Raw genomic sequence first — 23865 nt, 5'->3', positions numbered from 1 at the left:
TCTGACACTCAGTCCAGAAAACAGGACTCGGAGTCACCCATGCTAACTAATGCTCACTTCACCCACTTGAAAAGCTTGTCTTTCCCACTAAGCTTGTCTTTCCCACTTTCGGATGGCAATCCGACGGGAAGACATATCACACACATCTCGGAGGACGGGCTTTTCCCTGTCTAATCATAGCATATCCTCTCATTCATTATCCAATTCATGGCTTTCCTCTACTGGGCTTCGGGCCAAGTGCAGCTGAATTATACTCAATTCCATCCATTCTCGGATCAGTCGATGCACGCCACCCCCGTGCCTGCTCTGCTCGCCATAGCAGAGTTCCATTCTCTCTTCTCATTTCACCCCAGGGTCTCTCTTGCTGCGCTCCTTTCCCTGGTGCCCATTGCCAAACGCACCCTTCCCACAATTCCTCAGCCTCCCACGTCTCATCGCGCATCCCCAAACCTTCCAGTTTCAATGTAATGGAGCACAGGCTCACCTCACCTTTCCCGTTTCTTCCTCTACCTAGTGACACTGACTCCAAAACAGATAGTTTTAAGTTCAAATTATCTACTCTATATGGTGTGGATTCCAAACACCAGTCACCAATCAGTCTGATTCCAACTGTCTCTGATGTCTTTGTTCCCTGGTCCATTTTTGAGCTTCTGCCTCATGTTAACTATCATGGTAATTATATATGTACATAGGCACATACATATACACATATAAACCTCAGTTCTACTCATTGGTGTTACAAACCCAGGTTTGGTCACTTTGGCTTCTGTTTGTTTATGGTTAAGGCAAACAGCCATGCTTTTGACCTCAATTAATGCACCAACGTAAGGAAAGATCTCATCACAGTGCCTGGCAGATATTAAACACTCACAGGAGTTTGTTTCTCTTCTGCCAACACTCCTTCACCTCCACCCCTGTCCTGGACAGTTTATGTCAACTTGACACAAGCTAAAGCCATTTGAGAGGACAGAACCTCAATTAAGAAAATGCCTCCACAAGATTGGGCAGTGGGCAAACTTGCCAGGGAAATTTTAAAATTAGTTATTGATGGGGGAGAGCCCAGCCCACGTGGTGGGTGGTGTCATCCCTGGGCTGGTGGTCCTGGGTCCTGTAAGAAAGCAGGGTGAGCAAATCATGAGAAACAAGCCAGTAAGCAGCACCCTTCCATGGCCACTTCATCAGCTTCTGCCTCCAGGTTCCTGCCTGTTGGGAAGTGTAAGCCAAACAGACTGCCTACTCCCAGGTACTTTGGTTGTGGTGTTTGATCACAGCGAGAGTCCCTCAAGCTAAGACATCTGCTTCTTTTTATTTCTATTTTTATCAATTATTAGGAGTATTGATTTTCATGTGAATCCTAGCTCACAGCCCCAGATCCACTCTACTGCATCATTCAGAGATTCCAACAATCTCTGCCTGAAGAATAGGTATACACCTTACAGGCATAGAACACTACTGATTTAATATCAGAAGCCCAAGAGCCAAGAACATCAATCCATGTTCTTGAAAGTCTAAGCCCATTAGGGAGGGGAGAGCAGGAGAGAAAGACCTCCACCTACCAGAGTTTACAAATGAAGGAGAAGCAGAAGAGTTGGTGAGAGGCGTGACACCAGGAAAACTCTATTTTAAAAGTTAAATGCATTAAATACAGTGACTTAATGAATTCCTCTGTGAACACAGGAATCATGTAACAATCCCGGGCAGACATCCTACTGTTACCACCCATTTGCCCCCAAGGAGTGTGAGTTTCGTCAGAAGACAGAATGGGAGAAGAGAGAAAGAGGAAATGAGAAAGTTAAAGAAAAAGATAAAGCCCAAGGAAAGCACAGTCAAGGTCATGACTCCCCAGCTCCCCTGCCATCACCTGGCCCGTTCTTATACCCATCCATACCCACGGGGAAATGCACACCTTCAGCGTGCAGGAATATGACCCAACACCTTTACATTCCCATGTCCTTGTGGTTCATTCCCACTTAGAACCAAGAGTCTGCAGGAGAAGCCACAGGATTAGCTCAGTTTACACAGCTGCCCAGTAACAGCCCCTCCCAAGGCTGTGCTTCAGAACAATACAGAATCTCTATTTCCTTTGGCTGTCTAGGTTGGCAGCAGCTGGAGATTCCATTTCTAATGCTGGCATACGAGAATGTATTTTTAAGCTTAAGGTTGGAATTCTATAAGGTTTAAGTCATGCTTAGCTGAGGCCAGATGCATTGACAAAACACAGAGCCTTAAGTTATCATTTCCTGCCTGAAAACAGTTGCTCTCCTCAGCTCTTCACTATCAGGTATTGGACTTTCCATCTGCCACAGGGCATGTGTAAGAAATCTGATCACTGACAGCCTTACTGCACCTGCCTGGCTTCCTGTGAAGTACACAGCTCAGTCTACTCAGATGGGAAAACAAGAGGCGATACCAACCACAAACATCCACTCATCTTCATAGCTACATCTCACAATAAAGCAATAGAAGGCAAACAGATCATTCCGTTAAGAGTGGGCTATAGAAGGTTTACAAAGGGTATTTAATATTTTGGGAGTAGTTGTAGCACTGAACAAGTATCTCATAGCCTTGCATATGTGAAGCAAGTACTCCATGGAGCTAAATCCCCAGAATGCTTTCCAAAACTGAGTGTGTGTATGCAGAAGTGTATATGGAGGCCAGAGGATGAGCTCTGTGGCCATTCCTTAAGTACTACCCACCTCTTTTCAGAGACTGGGTCTATCCACCAGCCTGGAATTCATCAAGTATGCTAGGCTGGTTAGCCAGGGAGCCCCAGATCTGTCTGTCTGTCTGTCCCACTCGAGCTCTGGGATTACAAGCACACGTTACGATGCCTAGCCTTTGAGTGCTTGTGGCGTTTCTCAGCGCAGATTCAGAAAATTGATCTCAGGTCCCCAAGGAAAGTTCTTTATCAACTGAGCTACCATTCTAGCTCTTTTTCTAGATTTCTACACCCAACCAGTAGACTGAAAATACTAAAGACATTTATTTCATGATCCAGGCCTCGTGACACTGTACAAGAAAAGCTCTCAAATATTTTGTTTAATGCACCTGTTTAATACCCTCCTTATGAAAATTGCCTTATAAAATATCAAGTATCTTAACAGCTTTTGTTTATTTGGATCATATCTATTAACATGAACCATGTTAAATACTAAAGCTAATAAAATAGAAATATGCTTAATAATTTTAGAACAATAAATGTAACATTTTTATTTTAAAAATGTTGTCTTCTAAGACAAAAATATTAAAAAGAGTGGAATGTTTTTATATTTTTCAGATATCTTAAGTAGAAGTCAGGTAGACTCTCCTAGCTACTTCTGTGCACTCTGCTGTGACCTGGTATTTTAGTTGAAGTATATGAAGAAGCGTATCCCATAGATATGCGGTCTGAGAAAGAACTCAAGTAGCCTCTTCAGGTAATTGTGAGCTTTCCTTGATTCTATGCTAAAGGTCAACACCTAGCACAGTTCCTTGAAGGGAGCTGCAATGTGCATAGAGAGCACACCGACCGACAGACATCGTGTGCACTGAACTTCTTTCTGTTATGCTCAAGTCCACAGACTTGCCCTTTGAATGCATCTTTGGCAATGTGTGATTTTCCAATGTCATATAATTGTTATTTTGGGAAAATTCAATAAATGGAGAATATGAATTTTGCCAGCTCTCCCAACTGTTGACATACTTCACTATGGAGTGTCCAAGAATCCAAACTGAAGACTGTCATTACCAATGTCCTTTCCAGGTGTTGTAGAACTTTCAAGTTCATGGTTGTGGCAAATCAAAGCTCCCCTCAAATGAATTTAATAGCTCAAATTTTATCATTAGGAAAACATTATAGACGGCCGCACTCTCCTAGAGACAAGCTCAGGAATGGACTTAGAAAAATATCTCCCCAAAGCAGTGCCTTGCACATGACATATGTCTGCATTCCTTTGCCAGGCAAGACATTTATCATTGAGCACCACCCCCATCCCTGATAGGATAGATGCCGTGGCCCTTCCCTGAGGTAGCCAAGTGAGAAGAAAATTCATATTTAGTTGTATGAGAACTTTTCCACAAGGGCCTCATTTTCTCTAACTACTGTTCCTTGTGCTATGTTCTGAGCACACAAATGTTTCCAATATTTCTAAATCATTTTGGCTTTTTGAACTTTAGAATCCCCCAATTCATAGTCTGTCAGTTGTTATTTCAAATAAAACACTAGTATTTATGCAGGGAAAAGGCAATATTTTGAGCTCACAAACTATTCAAACTATCACAACAAGGATTTTTCTTATGACAACCACTAAATGTTGATCGGCAACTTCTGTATTTTCTTTGCCACACAATGGTATTTACTCCAAAGAAGGAATGTTCAGGAATGTTCATAGTTGTACTCATGAAGAATAGTCTTAAGCACACTTGGGTTTCTTTTCAAGCAGTGATTATATTGCAATGGAGTTTGCTGCCATCACTAGTGGTGTGGTACCCCTGCCTTGAGCCATACTCAGGCACCAGCAATTAAACTCAACGTTTCTTTTATTCTCCCTGCAAAGATCATTACAATGAAAATTATCAGTGTTATTTCTCTTAGTGTTATTATGAAAATAGTTTTGATATGAAAGACATTAAATATATGTTGGAGCCTGAAAAGATCTCCAAACTATACTCCTACTCAACCTGCTTCTAGTAATATGGAGTTGATTCTAAAGCTTGCAGAGACATTCGATTAATAAAAATGTCACTATGTAAGATATAACCCAAAAGAACAAGTTTGAGCTTTTTGTTTTAAGGAAACAAGTAAGCGAAAGACACACTAGGAAATCATGAAGCGCAGAAAGAAGATTGGGTACAGGAATTCTGCAACAGAAGACAGTTTAGAAGCACCAGGAAAACGTATGAGCGTGGACACGCAGAGTGCAGAATAATAGGAGGGAAGGATGAGGCATTGAGAGAAACTTCCTAGAACTGCATGTGAAAGATGCCTCACTTGCTACCAAGGCGAGAGGTAAGGAATACGAACCACAAAGCTTTTTCACGGGCTGAGGATGTAGCTCCTTGGTAGAGCTCTTGCCTACTTGAACAGGTCCTGGGATCCCCTCCAAATACCTAAACAAAGACTTTTCTGTGCCCCATTTCCTGTCGTCCCTCAGCACATGCACATACACTTTAAGCCAAAGAAAAACCTTAAAAGGCTTTTGGAATGGGCACTATTTGGTCTACTTTCAATTCAATCTTTCTATTACTCTATACCACCTCCTCATGGCAGAACACGTGAATTGCAATGAAAGCCTTTGCCTGTGAAATCTGCAAGCACATCATCAAAACCAGTATTGGATGGTCTTCAGGACTACATAAGTTTTATCTACCTAGAAAGAATCCATTTTCTTCAAAAGACAACTATTTCATCTCTACCTAGACACAGAATTTTGAATATCTATATTGTTTCTATATATCTTTCAATTGTATTCATGTAAGTTCTTAATGAGGAACTGAGGCAATATTTTCAAAGTAAGTCTTTTTTTTTTGTTCATGATGTTTTCTGAGGTGTGTTTATGACTGTCATGTCTGTGGACTATCACTAGTCCTTCTTTCTTTGCTTCCTGATTCTGAGCAGCCAAATTGCCTGCTTAAGATGAAATTTGAGCATTGGAAATTGCGTACATTAGACAGAAGAGACTCAAGCACTCATCCCAGAGGCCCATTATACTAGAGAACAAAATCAATCCATAGGGAATCTGTCCTCATCCAGTTAACTGAGTTGGGATGAGAGCTCTTCAATCTTAAAGGAGCCGAAAGCCATTGTTATCTTTGCCAAAAAGTTGAAAAATATCAGTCTTATTTCTGACCCCCACAGTGCATTCATTAACAGAGATTCAGCATGATTCTCTTTGAAAAAGAATTGTCCCTCAATTAAGAGAATCAGCCATTTAGGTCTTAGAGTATTTCCTCTCAGGAAATGCTCAGATGATATCAAGAGTCCTTAGAAAATGTGAATTTAAAGTACAATCTTTAAATGCCTACAAAAGCAGAGCAGAGATAGAACAGTTGGACAACTATAGGGAAGTATTGTGGAATTGTATCTATTAAAATTAAGGCAGAAAAGGAATGAGAAAATGGAACCACAAGTGAAGGCCTGAGAGTTCTGTAGGGAATGTCAAAAGGAAAACAACAGGAAGAGAGATAAAGGGCTTACAGAGGATTCATGGATCAAAACATCTGAAAAGGATGAAGCACCTACTTTGGTTAAATATCAGGCCAGGTGACTAAACCAAGAAGCCTGGTACTTTAGGTAAAAAGAAAGCATACCTCTCTAGTTCTAGAGATGCTAAAGTTTGTAGATATGAATAGAAAGAAATTTCCAACCTAAACGCCCCCAAGAAACATATGAGAAGGGGCAGGCAGCATCTCCATAAACCATGATGAAACCTTCATTTAAAAGTGGCATGTTAGCTCCTCATCACCACACCGGGCCTAGAGTAGGCATCCAAAACACACGTGCTGTGCCAAGTAAGCAAGGTGGTTCTTGTTTATTGGCTTCTATTTGGTTTTCTTTTGTGATGCTGGCTGATACTACTAGCTGAAAGCCTACTAGCCAGAAAAAACCACAAATTCTGACATATCCATGGCTTTCTTTGCATGCATGACAAAACATCCTGTGATATCTGCTAGCCATGAATAAGACAACAGTGAATATCATAGGCTTTTCTGAGCTCTCTGACCATCAGATCCCCAACCTTGTTTCTAGACAACTACAACAACACATGTGGGCTTCCTTTTCCCATCACTTGGAATTTGCTTGAGCTCTTCTGCTTCTGGCCAGGTGGTTATGGTTGTAAAGTGTATTGTGAGGGACTTCCCCTTTCAAGCAATCCTACCCAAGTATTTAATAAATCTTCCTACACAATGTTGTCATATCATATTTTTCTACATTCCTTGATCAGCCTCCAAACCCTCGCACTTGCCGTAGCCCACAGACATGTTTCAGACATGCCACATTTAACTATGTAAACTTTACAATCTTGCCACCCCTTATTCAGATCCATTCATATCACCCATTGATAATCTCCATCATTGCTCATCTGGTGGTCCCTATACTCTCTTAACCTTAACCTTGTATTTCCTTCTTCGTTAACCTTGTTCCTCATTGTAAAGCCTCCACAATGAATGCATGATCTTTTGGTCACCCAAATCTGATGAATACTCATTATAACACATCTACAGTATGCTCTCCTTCCTCCATCTCTTCATCCATAGACTTCTACTTCCTAGTTTTTGTTTTGACATCACATACCAAACCATTCCATGCCTTTATAACTTGGTAAATTTCAAAAACAGTTTGCTTATTACTCATTCTCTGATAATCCCCGTTCACCTTTTTACATGTCAACTCAGGAAGACCTTCAGGAAGGCTTTTGTAAGCCAACAAATTTGGGAGAGGAAAATTATCTTTTCCTTCTATCTATTTTCAGTTCACTCTCTGAGGACCCTCTAACAAACAACAAATTAACAATGCAAAATTATAGTTCTATTTATATAAGTTTTACATGGCACAGGGGACTTCTGCCCTTCAATAAGGCTGAAGGCATAAACAAATAGTTAAACTTGTGTTTTTAGTAGAGATTTGATGAAGACTCCAGTCAGGAGTGGTGGAATGAGTCAGTTGGTAAGTGAGCTTGCTGCCATGCTTGACAACCTGAGTTCCAGAACCACACGTTGGAAGGGATTGCCTGGCTCTGCTCCCCACCCCACCCAAACACAGTGGCATGCACACCCACTCACACATATAAACAAGCAAACAAATAAACAAACGTATTTTTTAATGGTATAACCAAAGAGTAATTAATTAGACTCATTGCTCAGGTTCTGCTCTGTATCCTTCGTGAGAAATAAGGATGTACCTTTCTTCTGTGTACAGGCAGGGGCATGTCTCATGTGAGGGCACCACTTTTCTTCTGTGTAGAGGCAGGGGCATGTCTCATATGAGGGTACCACCTTTCTCCTGTGTATAGGAAAGGGCATGTGGCATGTGAGGGTACCACCTTGCTCCTGTGTATAGGCAGGAGCATGTCGCATGTGAGGGTACCACCTTTCTCCTGTGTATAGGCAGGGGCATGTCGCATGTGAGAGCACCACTTTGGAGAAAAGCACCTTCCCATGTACGCTGTTTCTCAAATTTCACCAGTTCAGTGCTACGGTCTGTGGGATTGTATCCTGACCATGTCATAAACATGGGCAAAGCAATCCTCATAGGTGTCCTTAGCATCCTGTGCAGGATGAAAGGGGTGTGTGTACCACCATGATACTCACATTCTCTTGGTGTGACATTCCCCCCTCAGTGACAGCTCCCCATTTAAGGGTCACAGCTAAGTGAGCAATGTAGCTCTTGCCCCAGGCAGTCAGCTCCGTAAGCAGTAACTGTCTCTTGAGCTGCTGCTTAACAACCACTACATAGAAATGGAAAGTTTTCTGTGCTTTCACCAAAATGCCAGGAGTCTTCCAGCCACCATTTTCTCAAGCATGCTGCGCTTTGTAAAGAACAAATTCAAAGACATTCCCTGGTTATATAAAAGACAAAATGAAAGAATACAAAACAAAGCAAAACCAAAGCCACTTTATTTCCATGGTAAAGGGAACTCTTTCCACACCCACTGGCACAAATGTACACTAAACACCCACTCTAATATCACATCGCATATTAAACTATCTTTTATTACATTACTACCACTATAAGTCCATTGATACAAATTTTTCTGCCTGCTTTATATTTTTAATCTCTATTTTCTGACTCTAAATGGGCTAGTTAACAAAACCCATTGAATTCATAATTAACTGTCTCTATTGTTTAATCACAAGTAATAAATTCAGCAGTCTAGGATTTATTTCCCCAAATGCTTTAGACTAAATCATCAAGCTGAAGGCTGCTCTTTCCTTTTAAAACTTTAAAAATAATCTGTGCTTCAGCACAGTGTTCTTTGTTGTACTTAGAGATGCTTTCTCTGAGTTGCTAAGATAATAAATGAATGTTTCTAAAACTAAGTGGCTTTCAAGTAACCAGGAGAATCCGTTCTTAATGTAACTTAATAAGCAAATCTTTATATCTGACTAGCTTTCGCTGTGACTGTCACCAGCCTGATGTTCTTATACACAGGCCATGTTTTTCTGTGAAGTGAATTAGATTCTGACAGCATCAGCTGGTAGACCTGTCTATCTTGGTCCTCTCTCCTGGTATAGAATGTTGGCAAGTCTATGAAATGGCAGGGATCACCAAACCCTACACAACATAAGATAGAGAAACAGAGGTGCAACAAGACCATGTTGAGAATTTGTCCAAAGCAAGCCACTTTGACATTAAGGTACACTCTTCCCAGAGCAGACTCTTACGGACTATGTATGCCTACATGTTCTCTGTCCCACAACCTGCTCTCGAGGTCTTAGCATTTAATTGAGTTGTTCTCCTTCCTTTATTTTGTTTCTTGGTTGCAGTCACTTGCTTTATGTCAGCAGTTGTCCTCCCAGACTTTGCTCTATGGGTGGAAGGAAACTACAACACAGAGCTAGCAAGAACTGAGCAAATCAATGACTTACTTGTCCCTAGAGAGAATGAGCCAGAGCTTCACAGAGTAGGTGAATCAAACACATTACAAAAGAAATAAGACACAAGAGCGCCTAGGTGAGTGGTGCTTCCCAAGTAGAGGAGGATGTATGGACAAAGGGGTTGGGGCGGGGTTAGGAAGGGTGATACATCTGAAGGATGAGTAATTTGATATGGATGCAATATTAAGTACAAAAAATGGTGGGAGATATGAAAACAGGAATGAAATCCAAGGTTAGACCCCTGAGATTGAGTTAGCCACTACTCCAGTTTGCACGGAAATGCAAGGAAACCTGAAAGTGGGGGAGATCTTTCAATACTACACTGAGGTAAGTGGTCACCCTACAGCGAAAGATATGCTGTGCTATGCTCCAAGAAGATCTGACATTCTCTGCAGGTAGGAGAGAGACAGAAGGCTTTCACTATGTACAACAGTGAATAATTTGCTCTTATCACAAACTGTACTGCACCATCCTTCTAAAACAGGGGTTCCAGTTCACTGCAGAGTGTTGAAATCATGTTAGTGGACAGCCATTCTGCTTATGAATAAATTAGAAGCATTACAGCAGATGCTAAAGGAAAATACTGTTTCATGGTGTTAGTATTGAACGGGCAACCACATCCACATGACTTATTATTGTTTGTGGAAGTTAGAGGGAGAAATCATTGCTATTTTTACAATTAATACACTTTAAATTCTAAATTCGTCTCTAGTTTTGTTCTTTCTCAATCAATTGTTTTCTTGCTGAGCTACTCCTGAGTCATGACATTAACACAAGATACCAGGGTGGGCAGAAGTGGATGATGACCACTGACAACGGAGACTGAGCCAGGTCATCTTAGTAGCTACTCTCTGGTGTTCACTATCTGGGTACACATGCAACATATACCCCACTCATAGGGCACTGAAAACCTCCCGCAGAATTCCCCAATCAATTGCTTCTACTTGTTTAAGTCGACCAGCAAGCAGAAAGGAGAAAACACAAGCTAAGTCCCTGAAAACTGATGCTTAACCTACATTTGTAACTATCCCAGTATCTCCACAAAATTAGAGAAACCCCACACTGCTCTGCCAGACATGCAGGAGCAGAAGAGGCTCTTGCGGAGTATGTCAGCACAAACGCTGAGCGACACTCTAGGCTTTGTGTAGTGGCCATTTGTCCAATCAGCACAATCTTTATACCTTTTATAGAAAGCAAATGGCTATCTGAAAAGCTTCTACAAATACCGCAGCCTGAGACCTGGCACACAGTGCCGTATTTGAATGGCTAACTCCATGGTATGAGACAGCATTCAGGACAGATTTACCCGGTTCTTAAAAAGGAGTAATCCTGCCTGATACTACATGCATTTTTTTTTAATTCAAAAACTTTAATTTAGCTGCAGCCATTTTCAACCATCTGCTCTCTGAGTGAGCATAGGCTTGTATATATTCAATTTGAAAGAGAACAAGTTTTGGAAGAAAAAATTGTAAAGTGGTGGAGGAGTTGTATCATGTCAAGGAGTGACAACATATGCAATGTAGCAATTGAAAAGAGCTCTTCCATCTCCTTTTCTCTAGCAGGCTGCCCTATTCCAGGTCACTCCTTGTTTTAATTAGATGCTTCCCAACCAATCACAGTGTTGCAAAATATCAGAATAGATGTAATGTCATCTCCAGTTTGAGTAACAGGTAATGATATTAAGGAACTCTGGAAGAATTTGTAAGTCGTGCATGGTCCCTTACTGTCGTTTCTCAAAACCGAACACACAGGAGGCTGGGTTTCTTCCAGCAAGTTGAAAGTTGGCATATTATGCTTGTGACATAATGTATAATGTAGACTTACATTGGTTGTGTGCTTATTCATTGCCATGGTGCTAAAGGACTTGGGCTATATAAGAATAATCTAGAATTTCACGGCTGAAATCCATACCTTAGTAATGCCTGTGTGTCTATTAATTGCTAGCTCAGATCACATCCATATCCATAGTTTCAATATGACACATCATCACATGTAAGAGTGTGGTTGTTCAAGAACCATTTCCTAGTCATAAATGAGTATGCACCCACATAGGTATACACACAGTTATTAACTTCAATTCCACCTGGGCAATCAGAACATAGTTCTCCCCTCAGATTCAGCCTCTGCTGTACGAGTGTCTCTTTACACAAGGGTAGGGCTTGGCCAAGAGAAAGGTGGAGTGCCATGCCTGATGTAAGAGAAGAGAGAACTCCTTGAGTGTTTGACATAAGTACCGCAAGCAAGGTGAGAAGAGTCACATTACTTTATAAAGCAATTATTGTAAGTTAAATTTTTGAGTTAAATTTATAAACTTTATTATAAAGGAAACATCCTTGAAAATAGAGACATCACACACAAAAATAAACTAGACTCAAAGTCTTGAGGAACTTCTATGTAGTTCTATGCATTCCAAATACAAGCTGAGGAAATTTCCCATTACATTTTATACCTTCAGAATTAAGTAAATTTTATGTACGTATTTACTGCCAAAACAAAAAGTTCCATAGAGAATCAGAGCTTGGAAGGCAATCGTCTTTATTTATCCTTTGATAGCTTGTGTCCATCACCTACATTCGGTTCTCCACATCACTTTATAGTTAGTTTGTCTTCTCTTTTCTCATATCATCCTATAACCACATGTGCAAAGTATATATACATATATATATATGATATACATGCACATATTATTGTCTAGATTTTACATATAATAGAGAAACATGTGGTTTAAAATAAAAAATTTAACCAACTCTGAAATACCATTAAATCAACTTTTCTTTTGGCAAAGACTTAATAGCTCACTTGGTTACATCCATATTGCTAAATCTGTCTTCATGCTATGTTATGTTAATTTATGTCTTTATGTTAATTAACAGAATGACAACTTACTAAGGATCTATCAAAGAAAAGTGTTGTTCTGAGTATACTGTGGGACTTTACACAGACGATCAAAATAGAGCCTGTCTCAAAAAATTATAATACGGTTGGGTTGGAAAACTCTGGCAACCAGCATGGGGAAATGTGGTAAATGCAGGAGATGGCACGGCACACTGCAGACAGCATGCTGTAGCTGGAACACGAAGTGGGCCCTGTGAAGGGAGAGCGGCAGCAGCCAGACACTGACTTGTGCTTAGTGTGGGACCCGGGAAACTGGATGGAGAACAGTAGGAGCCAGTCACAGAAGTGGGGCCGTGTCTTTGGGAAAGCATAGCTCAATGAGACTGCAGCATATGGTTGAATGCTCTGGGGGGCTAGAGAGTCAATGAGCAATAAGTTATCCTCTCAGGCTATAAGTGACCCAGGGCAATTATTTTTGCTTTCTGGTCCTATTGCAACACAGAAGAAATACATGTATTTTTTAAAAAATCAAATTTAATAACCTTAAAAAATTCGAGCATTTACACATTAAGTCAATGCTATTGAATTCAGTGTGTTAACCAATGCCAACAACTCAAATTAACACTTTTTACATATCACACCTTTGCTTTATAGCAGGAAAATGTGAGAAATTAAGCTTCAAACTGGATACCCTGGCGTGTCTAATATACATTCTTTGCATAATATAAGCATTCGGAGTGTGAATTCTATCTCCCAACTCTTCTGATGGTTTTGTGTTTCTTGAACTAGAAACAATATAGTTGGGGGTGGGGAATATAGGCTTATGCCTTAGAGACAATATCGTTGTTTGGTGTCTGCATCTTTGTTTTGTGTTTTGTGTTATTTGTTTTGTTTTGTTTTGTTTTAATTTTCTGTGTAGCCTTGGCTGTCCTGGAGAACAGCCTGAAGACTAGGCTGGCCTCAAACTCAGAAATCTGCCTACTTCTGTCTTCCTGTACAGGGATTTAAGGTGTGTGCCACCACTGCCTGGCTTTTTTTTTTTTTTTAAGATTTGTTTGTGTTACTTTAAAAACTACACATGTGTATGTATGAGGTATGAGCATTTGATTTTTAGTGCCCATGGAGACTAGAGGTATCAGATTTCTTGGGACTGGAGTTATAAGCAGTCATGAGCCACCCAATATGGGTGCTGGGAATTGAACTTGGGTTCTTTGAAAGAGCAGCAAGTGTTCTTATCCACTAAGTCACTTCTCCAGCCCCTTTAATTTTCAGTGTAGCTTAAGGAGGGGTCCTTAACCTCCTGAGTACTGGGTTATAGGCATGTGTCACCACATCTCTGTTTCTGTTTGGATTAATTGCTGCTACAAGCTGTCATTATGAGCTTTTCTCAGCTACACCTGATACTTTGATGCCACTCTCATGACTAATAGGAATTTAGTGAACGCTTATCAAAGAAACAGATGAAAGAAAGAATGAATGGACAAATACCGCAAACTAAACAATTAGAAGGGAAAGGAAGTCAACACAGACCACTGCATTTAGTGCTCCAATGTGACCTCATGTTTGGGTTGGCTCCAAGTTCACAGCAGGACCTTACCAGAGCAGGGTAACTAGGATATAGAATTATAGATTTTTAAATTTGAAGAAAAGTCATGTAGCGGTTACTACAGAGTGGTCTGACCTCTCATCCGTAAGTCCTCACCTGAAACGCCCGAGAATTAGAAACTCCCTCTCCAGATGCAGCCCAGTCCACCTCTTAAATAAGTTAAGACAAGGGATCTCCGTGCTGTGGATTCTGGGTTACAATTAATAAGCATCCTCACACCTGTTTGCCAAGATAAACTCCTTAGATGTAGCCATTTGCTAGTGTGTAGCCCACAAACTGAGTGTCGTTCCCTTCAAACTCCTCCCATTTTGCATTAAAGAATTGGTCTGAAGTTGGTGGCAATGGCATACACCTATAATCCTGCCCCCAGGAGGTAGCAAGAGGATCAGAAATCTAAAGGCAACTGGAGCAACATGAAATGTTGTGTCAAAAACAAATCAGAAAAGCAAAACAAGAAAATAACCTCTCCTCCAGCAATGGGCAAAGAGACACACCTTCTTGGTAGTGTTGCTCACCTATCCGTCAGGGGCAGAACAGGTGACAATCCTTTGTTTATCCTATCTTGATGCCTGGCTTGCTGGCCAAGCTGTTTTATGCCTAATACACATAAAAATCAAATCCAGGCAGCACCACATGGGAAGTGGAAGATGGACAGAGACCTGCGTTCAGCCCTGCCACATGGTGTGGGTGTGGAAATATGCCCACAGATCTGTCCTCCATTCCACAGCACAGGAAGACCATTGACACACAGAGCCCTGCCTACCACCATGCGGTGATGCAGGGGAAGAGGAAGATAGACAGAGACCTACAGACTACTATGTCACACGCAGACCTGCCCTCTGGCCCACAGCAGACTCTCAACTGTTGTCAACTGTTGCCTGTGCTGCTGATTATTTTAGAAGTTCACACTATAAGCACATGGACTTTCCAACTCTCTGGAACACACAAAAGCAGAATGTCTCCGTGATTTAACAGTGAGTTTGTACCTTGTTTTATTTTAATTTAATACAATCTCAACAGACCTGAGTAACTAGGGTGGAATGGATGTCATATTGACACTCTTGTGATCGCTGAATTATGAACACCTTACAAACCCAAAGAGTGTTGACTGAATGCCTCATCATTCTAGCGTATCAACCTTGAGCCAGGTTCTTCTTGGGTACAGATAGAACATAGACTCTACAACGCGATCATGCAACAGAAGAACTAAGATTCAGACTAGGGATGTAGCTCAGTTGGTGATTGTCTAACATGTCCACCATGTATCACATTGGGTGTGGTGATGAACGTAAGAGGTAGAGGCAGGAGGTTCAGAAGTTCATGGTCATTCTCACCTACATTTCAAATTGGAGGCCAGCTAGGGATACATGAGCCCCTCCACCCAAAAAGTCTAGTGTCAAGACTTACTAAGCCCATGTTAGTTGAGGCCCAAATGTCCAATGTGTTAATTCCTTCACCCCTGGAAGTCAGTGCTTGTGATGAACATACTAAAAAAAGCAAAGTGAAAAAATAACCACTTAAGGAATGGAAACGTAACTGAGATTTATTTATTTAAGTCTTGTCATGGCACTAGAAAATGTATACTCTTGACATTAATTCCATCTTATAAATGGGGAAAACAAGGTACAGGAAGACAGAATTACTTGTTAAGGTTGAATGAATAGTAAGCAGTCGGAGTGGATTTGAATCTGAGTTCCTAGTCATGCAAATCCATTCCCACTGAATCATAAATACTTTATGTTTTCTTTCTCTCTCACAGCAAATCTAAGAACAAAAGAGGAGAATGAAGATTAGAATATCAGTAGAAATGGTTTTGCTACAATAAAACTGAAGTCTGTTTGACTGGCAAATTCAAAAGGGGAGAATGTTCAGAGGATCAAGTATTAATCTCAGCTGAGACAGTCTAAGTCCTACGTGAATATTCTTGACCAAAATTGAAAAACTGCTAAAGAAAGAAAGAAAGCTAATATTACATAGATATTATTAACTATCAACAAAAAAATACAGATATGTGAGCTCATTCTTCTGAGAACCTATTTCCATCATGATGCTTCTAACAATTTCTATGCATTCTAAAACAAAACCAGGCATTTTTCAGGTGCTACTGGAGTGGGATTAGAGCAGGTGTCGAGGAAGAAGTTATCATCAGTGGTTATCATCAGCATAGGCAGTTCCCATGCAAACCCTCTTCCCTTCCAGTGTCTTTTTTGTTGTTGTCAATCACAAAAGGTTCCACTCATTGCCACTTCATTCAAGATGCCATAAGGTGAGGCTGTGTGATTGGCTTTTGCCAATGAAATACAAGCCAGAAAAGCTTGCCATGGGCCATCCCACAAAGGCGGTGCCTATTCGTATGTAATGTTGTGGCAGTGAAGGCAGGCAGTTCAAGATGGAGCCTCAACATTTAGGGTTTATAGTGCATATCATGTGAAAGACCCTTGCTGACCCACACAGTACACATGAAGCATGTGCAAGGAAAGTCTTTCGTTGTTGCTTTGTTGGGGAAAGGGAATTGTTTCCTACTATATTATCTTACAGTCTGACCTGATCAGTGTACCCTATGGCCCTGCTCCATCCCAGGAAGGTAAGATTCTGCTTAGTCTCATTTCCATGAGCAAGTTTTGGAAATGGCCAAGGATACGTCTTCCCTGCCCCTGGCTATATAATGTTCTATGAAGAGGGTGTAAATATAAGAAAGCACCATATCCATATTACCAGGTCCAAAGGAAGTTCCAATTCCCCAAACTCTAAAAGGTAGTCCAAATACACAAAAATGAGCTCAACCTGGGCTGTAAGAGGATTTCTGGTGGTTAGATAAAAGCCAGCCTTTCTCAGAAACTTGTGAAACCGGTTCCCATCTCCAAAGGAGGCATTTCCCTCATGTATGGCACAAGGGACATATGGCTACCTGTGGCATCTATTAGTATATCAAAACCCTTGCTGGCCTCCAGACTTTCTCAGTATCACAAGTATCTGTCACATATTTCAAAGTCCATGCTAGCTAGCATCCTGCCTGTCTCACCTCTTCCTCTACCCCAATCCCTCTCCAGCTCACAGCCTTCTCTCTCTGCAACTGCTCATCTTCCATGTGACCCCATTATTCTCAATGTGTTTGTTCTCTCTCTCCCTCTAGGTTCTGATCCTGGGTTTTTTGCATTATGATTTTTCTGTTCTTTATCTTCTGATATTCTCCCTCTCTCACAGGTACCCCTGTCCATATCCACTTTGGTGGCCATGTTCAGTCTATTTCTTTCTCTCTTTGCTTTGGACTCTTCAGAAGTCTCTGGCTGTTCTCGCTCCCACATCTACAACAGAAACTTCCCCCTTAACCATACCATGGAGCTGTCATGCCAGTTTATACTGACATTTCAGTTTATGAAACACATACTCACTGGTCTAAAGCAGCTTTTGTTTTTTGTTTTTCTTCAAACAGCTGCGAAAACACCACATATGCTGCTCACATTTACTGCCCAGTGTAGCAGAAAGGAATCATGAGGTTGACCAGATGTCCTCACTATCCTCACCCAGCCTTAAAAGGAAAGTTTTGCTAACATTTTTGCAGTACATGGCCCAGCCCTCACAGAATGTAGCAAAGAAAGGACACACTGAAAAAGAGTATTTTTCTTCCTCCCATGTAAATGCTTTTCTCCCACTTTCAACAAAAATCTTTAATTTGTTGGCCCTTATGGATAGTTATGCATATTTATTTTAGAAAATTTAAGGGAACTGAGTACAGTTCCCTTTATATTGAATGATGTGAGATGTGGGATTTCACTCTTGTTTGAGGTGCTGATGGCTTTTTAGCAGGATTTGAGAAATATTTAACAGCTTGAAAGAAAGAGCAAGGAAACACTTTAGGCCAAATCCTCCTCTTGTGCTGTCCCTGGGAGGTCTACATTTACACTAGCACATCTATCATGACATTTTAACTGGGGTGAATAGATCCCTGCCTTCCTCTGGGCTGAGGCATTCAAACAGGGAGGATCCTCTTTCCCAGTGGGAGTAACCTATACCTTTCCAAGAGGGAACAAAGTCACACTTATAAAGGAAGCAAGCAGAGAAAGGGTTGCTTATTCTTCCTTCACAAAAATACACAGCATTTCCCACAACCCCTTGCTTTTTTGATGCAAGTAGGGTGGACCATGTAACAGGAGAGGCAGGCCATCTAAAAAGAGGACACTGTCTAAACACACATTTCCCCTGGGCCTGTTTCCCTTTCAGTGACCAAATCCCACCAACTGCAGACATCTACAATTCCTTTCTGAAACTAGGCTCTCAACTCCTCTGCATTTTTAACATTCAGCAGCTTGACAAAATAGTTAAACATTTCCACAGGTTGAGCTATAGAACCTTAACCATAACCTTAACTAAAGGAGAAACCATACTCCTATTCAATTAGTAAAATCCTCATCTTTTCCAACAAAGAAGTGGGCACAATTTCAGACCTAAGCTAAGCAGACACTCTAGCTTGCATTTTGCAAAGGAAACTGTTTGTAGACAAAGGAGATGAAATGTTCTGTTGTCATTTATCCGCTGGCACCATTTCAAATATCATCATTATTATGGCCTCACATGGGACATTGTAATGAAATGTAAACCCAATAATGAGTCATAACTTTCCTTCATCACATTAGCCATGAATCAAAGCACTGAATTGCTCAGTTAAAGGCGTCTGCTAGAAAGCCAAATCAGACAAACTAGTCTAAGAGGAACTGCATGGTAAAGCCCTGGCTGCATAAGTATGAAGAACTTGACTTCAGACCCCCTGGCAACTACCTAAAAAGACCATCATGGTGGCCCAAGTCTATAACCCAGTGCTGGGAAGACGTAGACAGGAAGGTCTCTGGAGCTCTCTGGCCAGCCAGTCTAGTTGACTGGGTAAACCCAAATTCAATGACATACCCCGACTCCAAAAAGCGAGGCACGAAGAGACTAAGGAAGATGTCCAGTAACATTTAGCCTCCACACACGTATGCACACACACAAGCCCATGTGCACACCTAGTACATTACATCATGCTAACATGTGTTCACTGCGTCTCTGTGTGTCTGTCTCACTGCATCTCCATCTCTGTTTGTCTCAAAGGAATTAGCTTAAGGGAGTCACGGAGGAAACATATGCCCAAACCATCCTGCCTGCTGTTTCCTTAGCAGAAAGATCCCAAGGCTCTCCTTGCCACAGCAGAGATGCACCATATGATTGTGACTGAGGAAGGCAAGGCTTCCAAAACCCTAGGCACTGGCAAGTCCAAATGTACACTGGAACCAAACTGATAATGGGTGCTACATTTTAGGCAGTGAATTTTCTTAATATTAAAATGGCCTAAAGCAGGGAGGAATCCAATCTTTTAAGAAAATTAAGTGGGATTTATTCTGATTTCTCTTTCAGATCAACTAAAGCCTGCTGTGGGCTTTCTATATGTCAGAGACTCTGCTGGGAAACAGGAGGATGTACCAGAGAACTGGAGTCTGCAAAGGAAGCAGGCAGATGTATAAGTAAGTGTAAGCCCAAATAACATTTTTCATGAAGAGCTTATCATTTGGTTCTCAGAGGGCAAGGTCATGCCCAGCCTAGAGAAGGGTAAGAGAATGTGCAGTTGTTTGACAAAAGGAAACATCCTCCATAGATGGGCTATGTAGCATCCTCTGGGTCTTGTGTATTCATTGTCAATAATCCTTATACTAATTCTCTGGGCTGGGCAGTCATTCCCATAGACAGTGAACAAACTGGTGTCCACATAGGCAGGACATCTCACACTTTCTCCCTATGACTATATGCTCCCTTTTAGATGCCATGATCCAGCTACCTTGTCAAAGGCCAAGGAGATGGGCTAAAATTGCGTAGAAATTTTTAATGAGAAAATTCAGAATTTTAAGAAGGATTTAACTTTGGCCTCACTGAAAGTTGAGGCCAGATAACTCTTTGCTCTGGGGTCTCAAGTGCCTACCAGCTTCCTGTACTTTTCCCCACTTGCTGCTAGCTTCAATCCCTTTGCCCAAATGTAGCAGGTGATATTGTCCAGACATGGCCCAATGATTCCAGAATCACAGAGAAACGATCTTAGCTAAGAGCCAGCAATCTGAAAACACATAAAATGGCTCCCCCTTTTTTTTAAAACTTTACTGAAAAATCTTTAAACAGCGCAAGGAGCTGTCCACACAGCCACCTCTCTCTGCAAGGTGGAGATAGTCCATCCACTCTCTGCAGACTTCCTGCCCTCCACTCCTCTAACATAACGACAAAGGACAAGGTGCCTGGAGCCAGTAACTGCACTATAGTCATGGAGCACCTGACTACACAGAGACTTCACAAAAGGAGCTAGAGAAGGGAGGTGCTAAGGGCACCAATCTTAGACCTACAGATTCTGTGTGTCTGCTCCTCTAAAGCAGGTCTGCTGGAGAATGTGCCTCAGTGGGGACTCCATTCCCTGCTCCATTTACAAAGGCATTTCTTCCATACTACTGGAGAAAATAAGAAATGCAAGAAAGAAGGAAGGAAGAAAAGGAGGGAGGGGAGGAGGGAAGGAGGGGAGGAGGGAGGGAGAGGAGGAGGAGGACGAAGGAAGAAGAGGGAAAACAGGGAAGAAGGAAGGAGGAAAGGAGGTTATGAGGAAAAGAGGTCCAAATTTTAGTGATTTTTGACCCAAGCTATAAAAATATCTTTTTGCTAAAGAGATCTTCAACATAGTTAATATATTTACATTTCAATCACATTAATGAAGGATGTCATTATTTTATCTTTAATTGTCAGCCTATCATACTCTGAAAACCACATTCAATATAATCACTTTCTTTTGCTTGTGTGAGCATGTGTGGTGTATCTGTGTGGTGTGCAGGCAGATGGCTGGCATGTGTGTTCACAGGTGTACACACCCAAGCACACACGGAAGTCAGAGGAGGACATCTGCTGCCCTGCTCTATTAATCTCTCCTCTATTCCCTTGAAACAAGGTCTCTCACTGAACTTGTAACTAGGTTAGCAGCCAGCACTTTCCAAGAATCTGCTTGTCTCCAGCCCCTAGACTGCTGGGGTTATAAGAACATGAAGCTACATCTAGCTTTTTATGTGTGTTCTGGGAACGTTGAACTCAGATGTTCATGACTGTACTGCAAGCATTCTCAACCAATGAGCTATCTCCCTTCCCTCTGTGGTAATTATTAAAATCCATTATGAAAAACATTAGATGCCAAAAAAAAAAATGTGATGTCCAAGAAGTGGTGACAGAATTTCAAAAAAAGAAAAAATTCTTTGGACTGGGTAGTGGTGGCAGTCAGGAGGCAAAGGCCAGTGGATCTTGTGAGTTCAAGGCCAGCCTGATCTACAGAGAGAGTTCCAGGACAACCAGGACTACACAGAAAAACCCTGTCTCAAAACGAACAAATAAAAATATTCTTTAGGGCTGGTGAGATGGCTCAGCAGGTAAGAGCACCCGACTGCTCTTCCAAAGGTTCAGAGTTCAAATCCCAGCAACCACATGGTGGCTCACAACCATCCGTAACGAGATCTGACTCCCTCTTCTGGTGTGTCTGAAGACAGCTACAGTGTACTTACATATAATAAATAATAAATCTTTAAAAAAAATATTCTTTAGGAATCGTTGTGCTGAATCATAATGAAGTTCACTGATACCTGTGGCCATCTCAGTTGTTGGCTAAGAACATAGTCACACATTAAAGTACCTCAGACCCGCCTCTTTTATTGCAAAGAATTCATAAACCCTAGTAGAAATGCTTTATGCATGGGTCATACTGATAGTACTAGCTATTCTATATCATAAACTGAAACAATGGGGCATGCTATGGAAGTACTGCAGAAAACAGCAGAATGTAAAGATGCCAAGCCTGAAGCAGAATCTTACACGTGAGAGCATCCTGCCCTCCATCTCTCCGTTTCTGCAGTATATCTTCAGGATTGCTGTGAACTGCCAGCAGAGCCCGAGGACGCATGGGGAGTTCAAGGCCTCCCAGGATTTAGTACAGAGCCGGTGTTCCATATCACAGCATTGTTACTGTAGCAGAAAAGTCCTAGAAGAAGGAGAAGCCTGGGAGGAAATTCATCTTTGCAATAGCCTTGAGCTGCTGCTGCCCTGGGCAGACAGACATGAGTGAGGCTCATCCTCAGTCAATGAACACAATGAGAAATGTGTAAGTTCTGTCTTCTTTCTGCTAGTACGGCCAGCCTTTCCCTATCAGCGTGTGAGCAAGGTCTGGAAGGATGCCGAGTGCTACCTTAATAAACAAAAAGCTACATTAAAGGGCACTTTGGGCAACCCACATGGACGGAGAGGCAATGAGATGTGGCAGGAAGAGAATGAATGGACTTTGGAGTTAGGCTGATCTGTATTTGAAATCTAGCACTTCCTTAGCTAGCCTCATGTGGCCTGGGACAAGCGGCTGGATTTTCTAAGCATCTCCTTGTTTGTGTAAGAAGATAAGAGCATCTACCTTACGGGATGTTGGGGTGATTTGATGAACTGTGCTGTCAATAAACTATGCTCCAGGTAAGTGCCAGGAGAGTGGACTAGTGTTCCAGCCAGGGCCACTGCTGCAGGCTTCACCTGCATGCAAACTGAACTCATGTAGACATCCTGATGCCTGTGCTGTAGGTGAAATGCTGGATATATGGCAGATAAGAACATCTTTTCTCTTGGCTAGCCCTGGCACCATACTTTTGACTCAACACGTTTCAGCAGTAACTTCTGTGCCCCTGCCAACTCCTGCCCCAGCTCCTTAAGAACCAGGGGTTCTTAATCTCATATTTTTTTAAAGTATCTTAAATGTCCCTTAAAATGCCTATACAGATATGCATTAAACATTCATCAATGTTCCTAGATCCGATGCCTACCCTAAAAATTCCTGGTGCTTCCTCTTCAGTGTCTATGGACATAAAAAAGTCAACTCCAGCAATAATGATAATAATAATAATAATAATAATAATAATCAGAGAGACTATGTACCTAGCTATTCTCAAATAGGCCTTCTTATACAGCAAAGCAAAGGAAGCTATCCCAGGATGTATGGGGGGAGGGGCTGAGGAACCCGAGGAATACTCAAGATATCAATCTGTCCATTGCTCCAGGAAAGTACCCAAACAGACAGACGGTTGCACGTTTTCTAGGCGATATAGATACTACATGTTTTTAATAAAAAGTACTTGTGGTCAAGGGAGCAGCAATTTACACGACTTTGAAATCTTCTCTTGGGGCATGGTATTCAGTGTTTTATTCTAAAGGGTAAATAAATGGAGTTTTGAGTTATGATGTCATCCACAGCTACCACTTGAGCGAGGAAAAAATATGGCTACACTTGTAGCTTTAGGGGTAATCTAGGAGAAGATGTCAGGGGGGGTTCTATGGTGAAAGTCGACCCTGCCCATTCCAACAAGGTGTGCTAAGCCACACATCCTAGACACAGAGATTAAAAAGATAAGTAATAGCAGAAAGCACAGAGGTAGCTTTCCTCAGCATCACCTACCTGGGAAGAAAACAAACAAGGGGATCCAGTGGCCTCCCAAGTTCCTCTTTAAGGTACTAACTGGTTTGTGTGGAGTTCGTGGCAGGAGCTATTTGTAACTGAGCAGTGGGCCTACAGTGTCATTGTCAGGCTGCAGGTCCTGTTCTAAGATGGTTTTCCAAAAGTCAGAACCCTGTGAAATCTCTTCCTAGGAGACAATTTTGCCTCCGATTGACTCCAGGATTTCGGCCTTTCTCTTCCCCTTATATAAGTTTTTTTTTGGGGGGGGGGGGGGTGGAGGTGGCTTTTAAATAGTTGGCATGCATTGTTTCAATAGTGTCTCTCTTTAAGAGCATCTACTGCTGGAATAGTTACAGTCCACTCTGTGTTATTCTTA

General features: G+C 41.6%; 1 protein-coding gene across 9 annotated transcripts in view; it reads right to left on the bottom strand.

Annotated features, from left to right (window-relative positions):
* Dync1i1 (dynein cytoplasmic 1 intermediate chain 1) overlaps nt 1-23865 on the bottom strand; it is a 302440-nt gene that overhangs the window by 275464 nt on the left and 3111 nt on the right. The window lies entirely within an intron of this gene.

This window comes from Mus musculus, chromosome 6 (assembly GCF_000001635.26).
Source record: "Mus musculus strain C57BL/6J chromosome 6, GRCm38.p6 C57BL/6J".
Taxonomy (NCBI): Eukaryota; Metazoa; Chordata; class Mammalia; order Rodentia; family Muridae; genus Mus; species Mus musculus.
The sequence above is the reverse complement of the archived record's forward strand: the minus strand, read 5'-3'. Positions and strand labels throughout refer to the sequence as shown.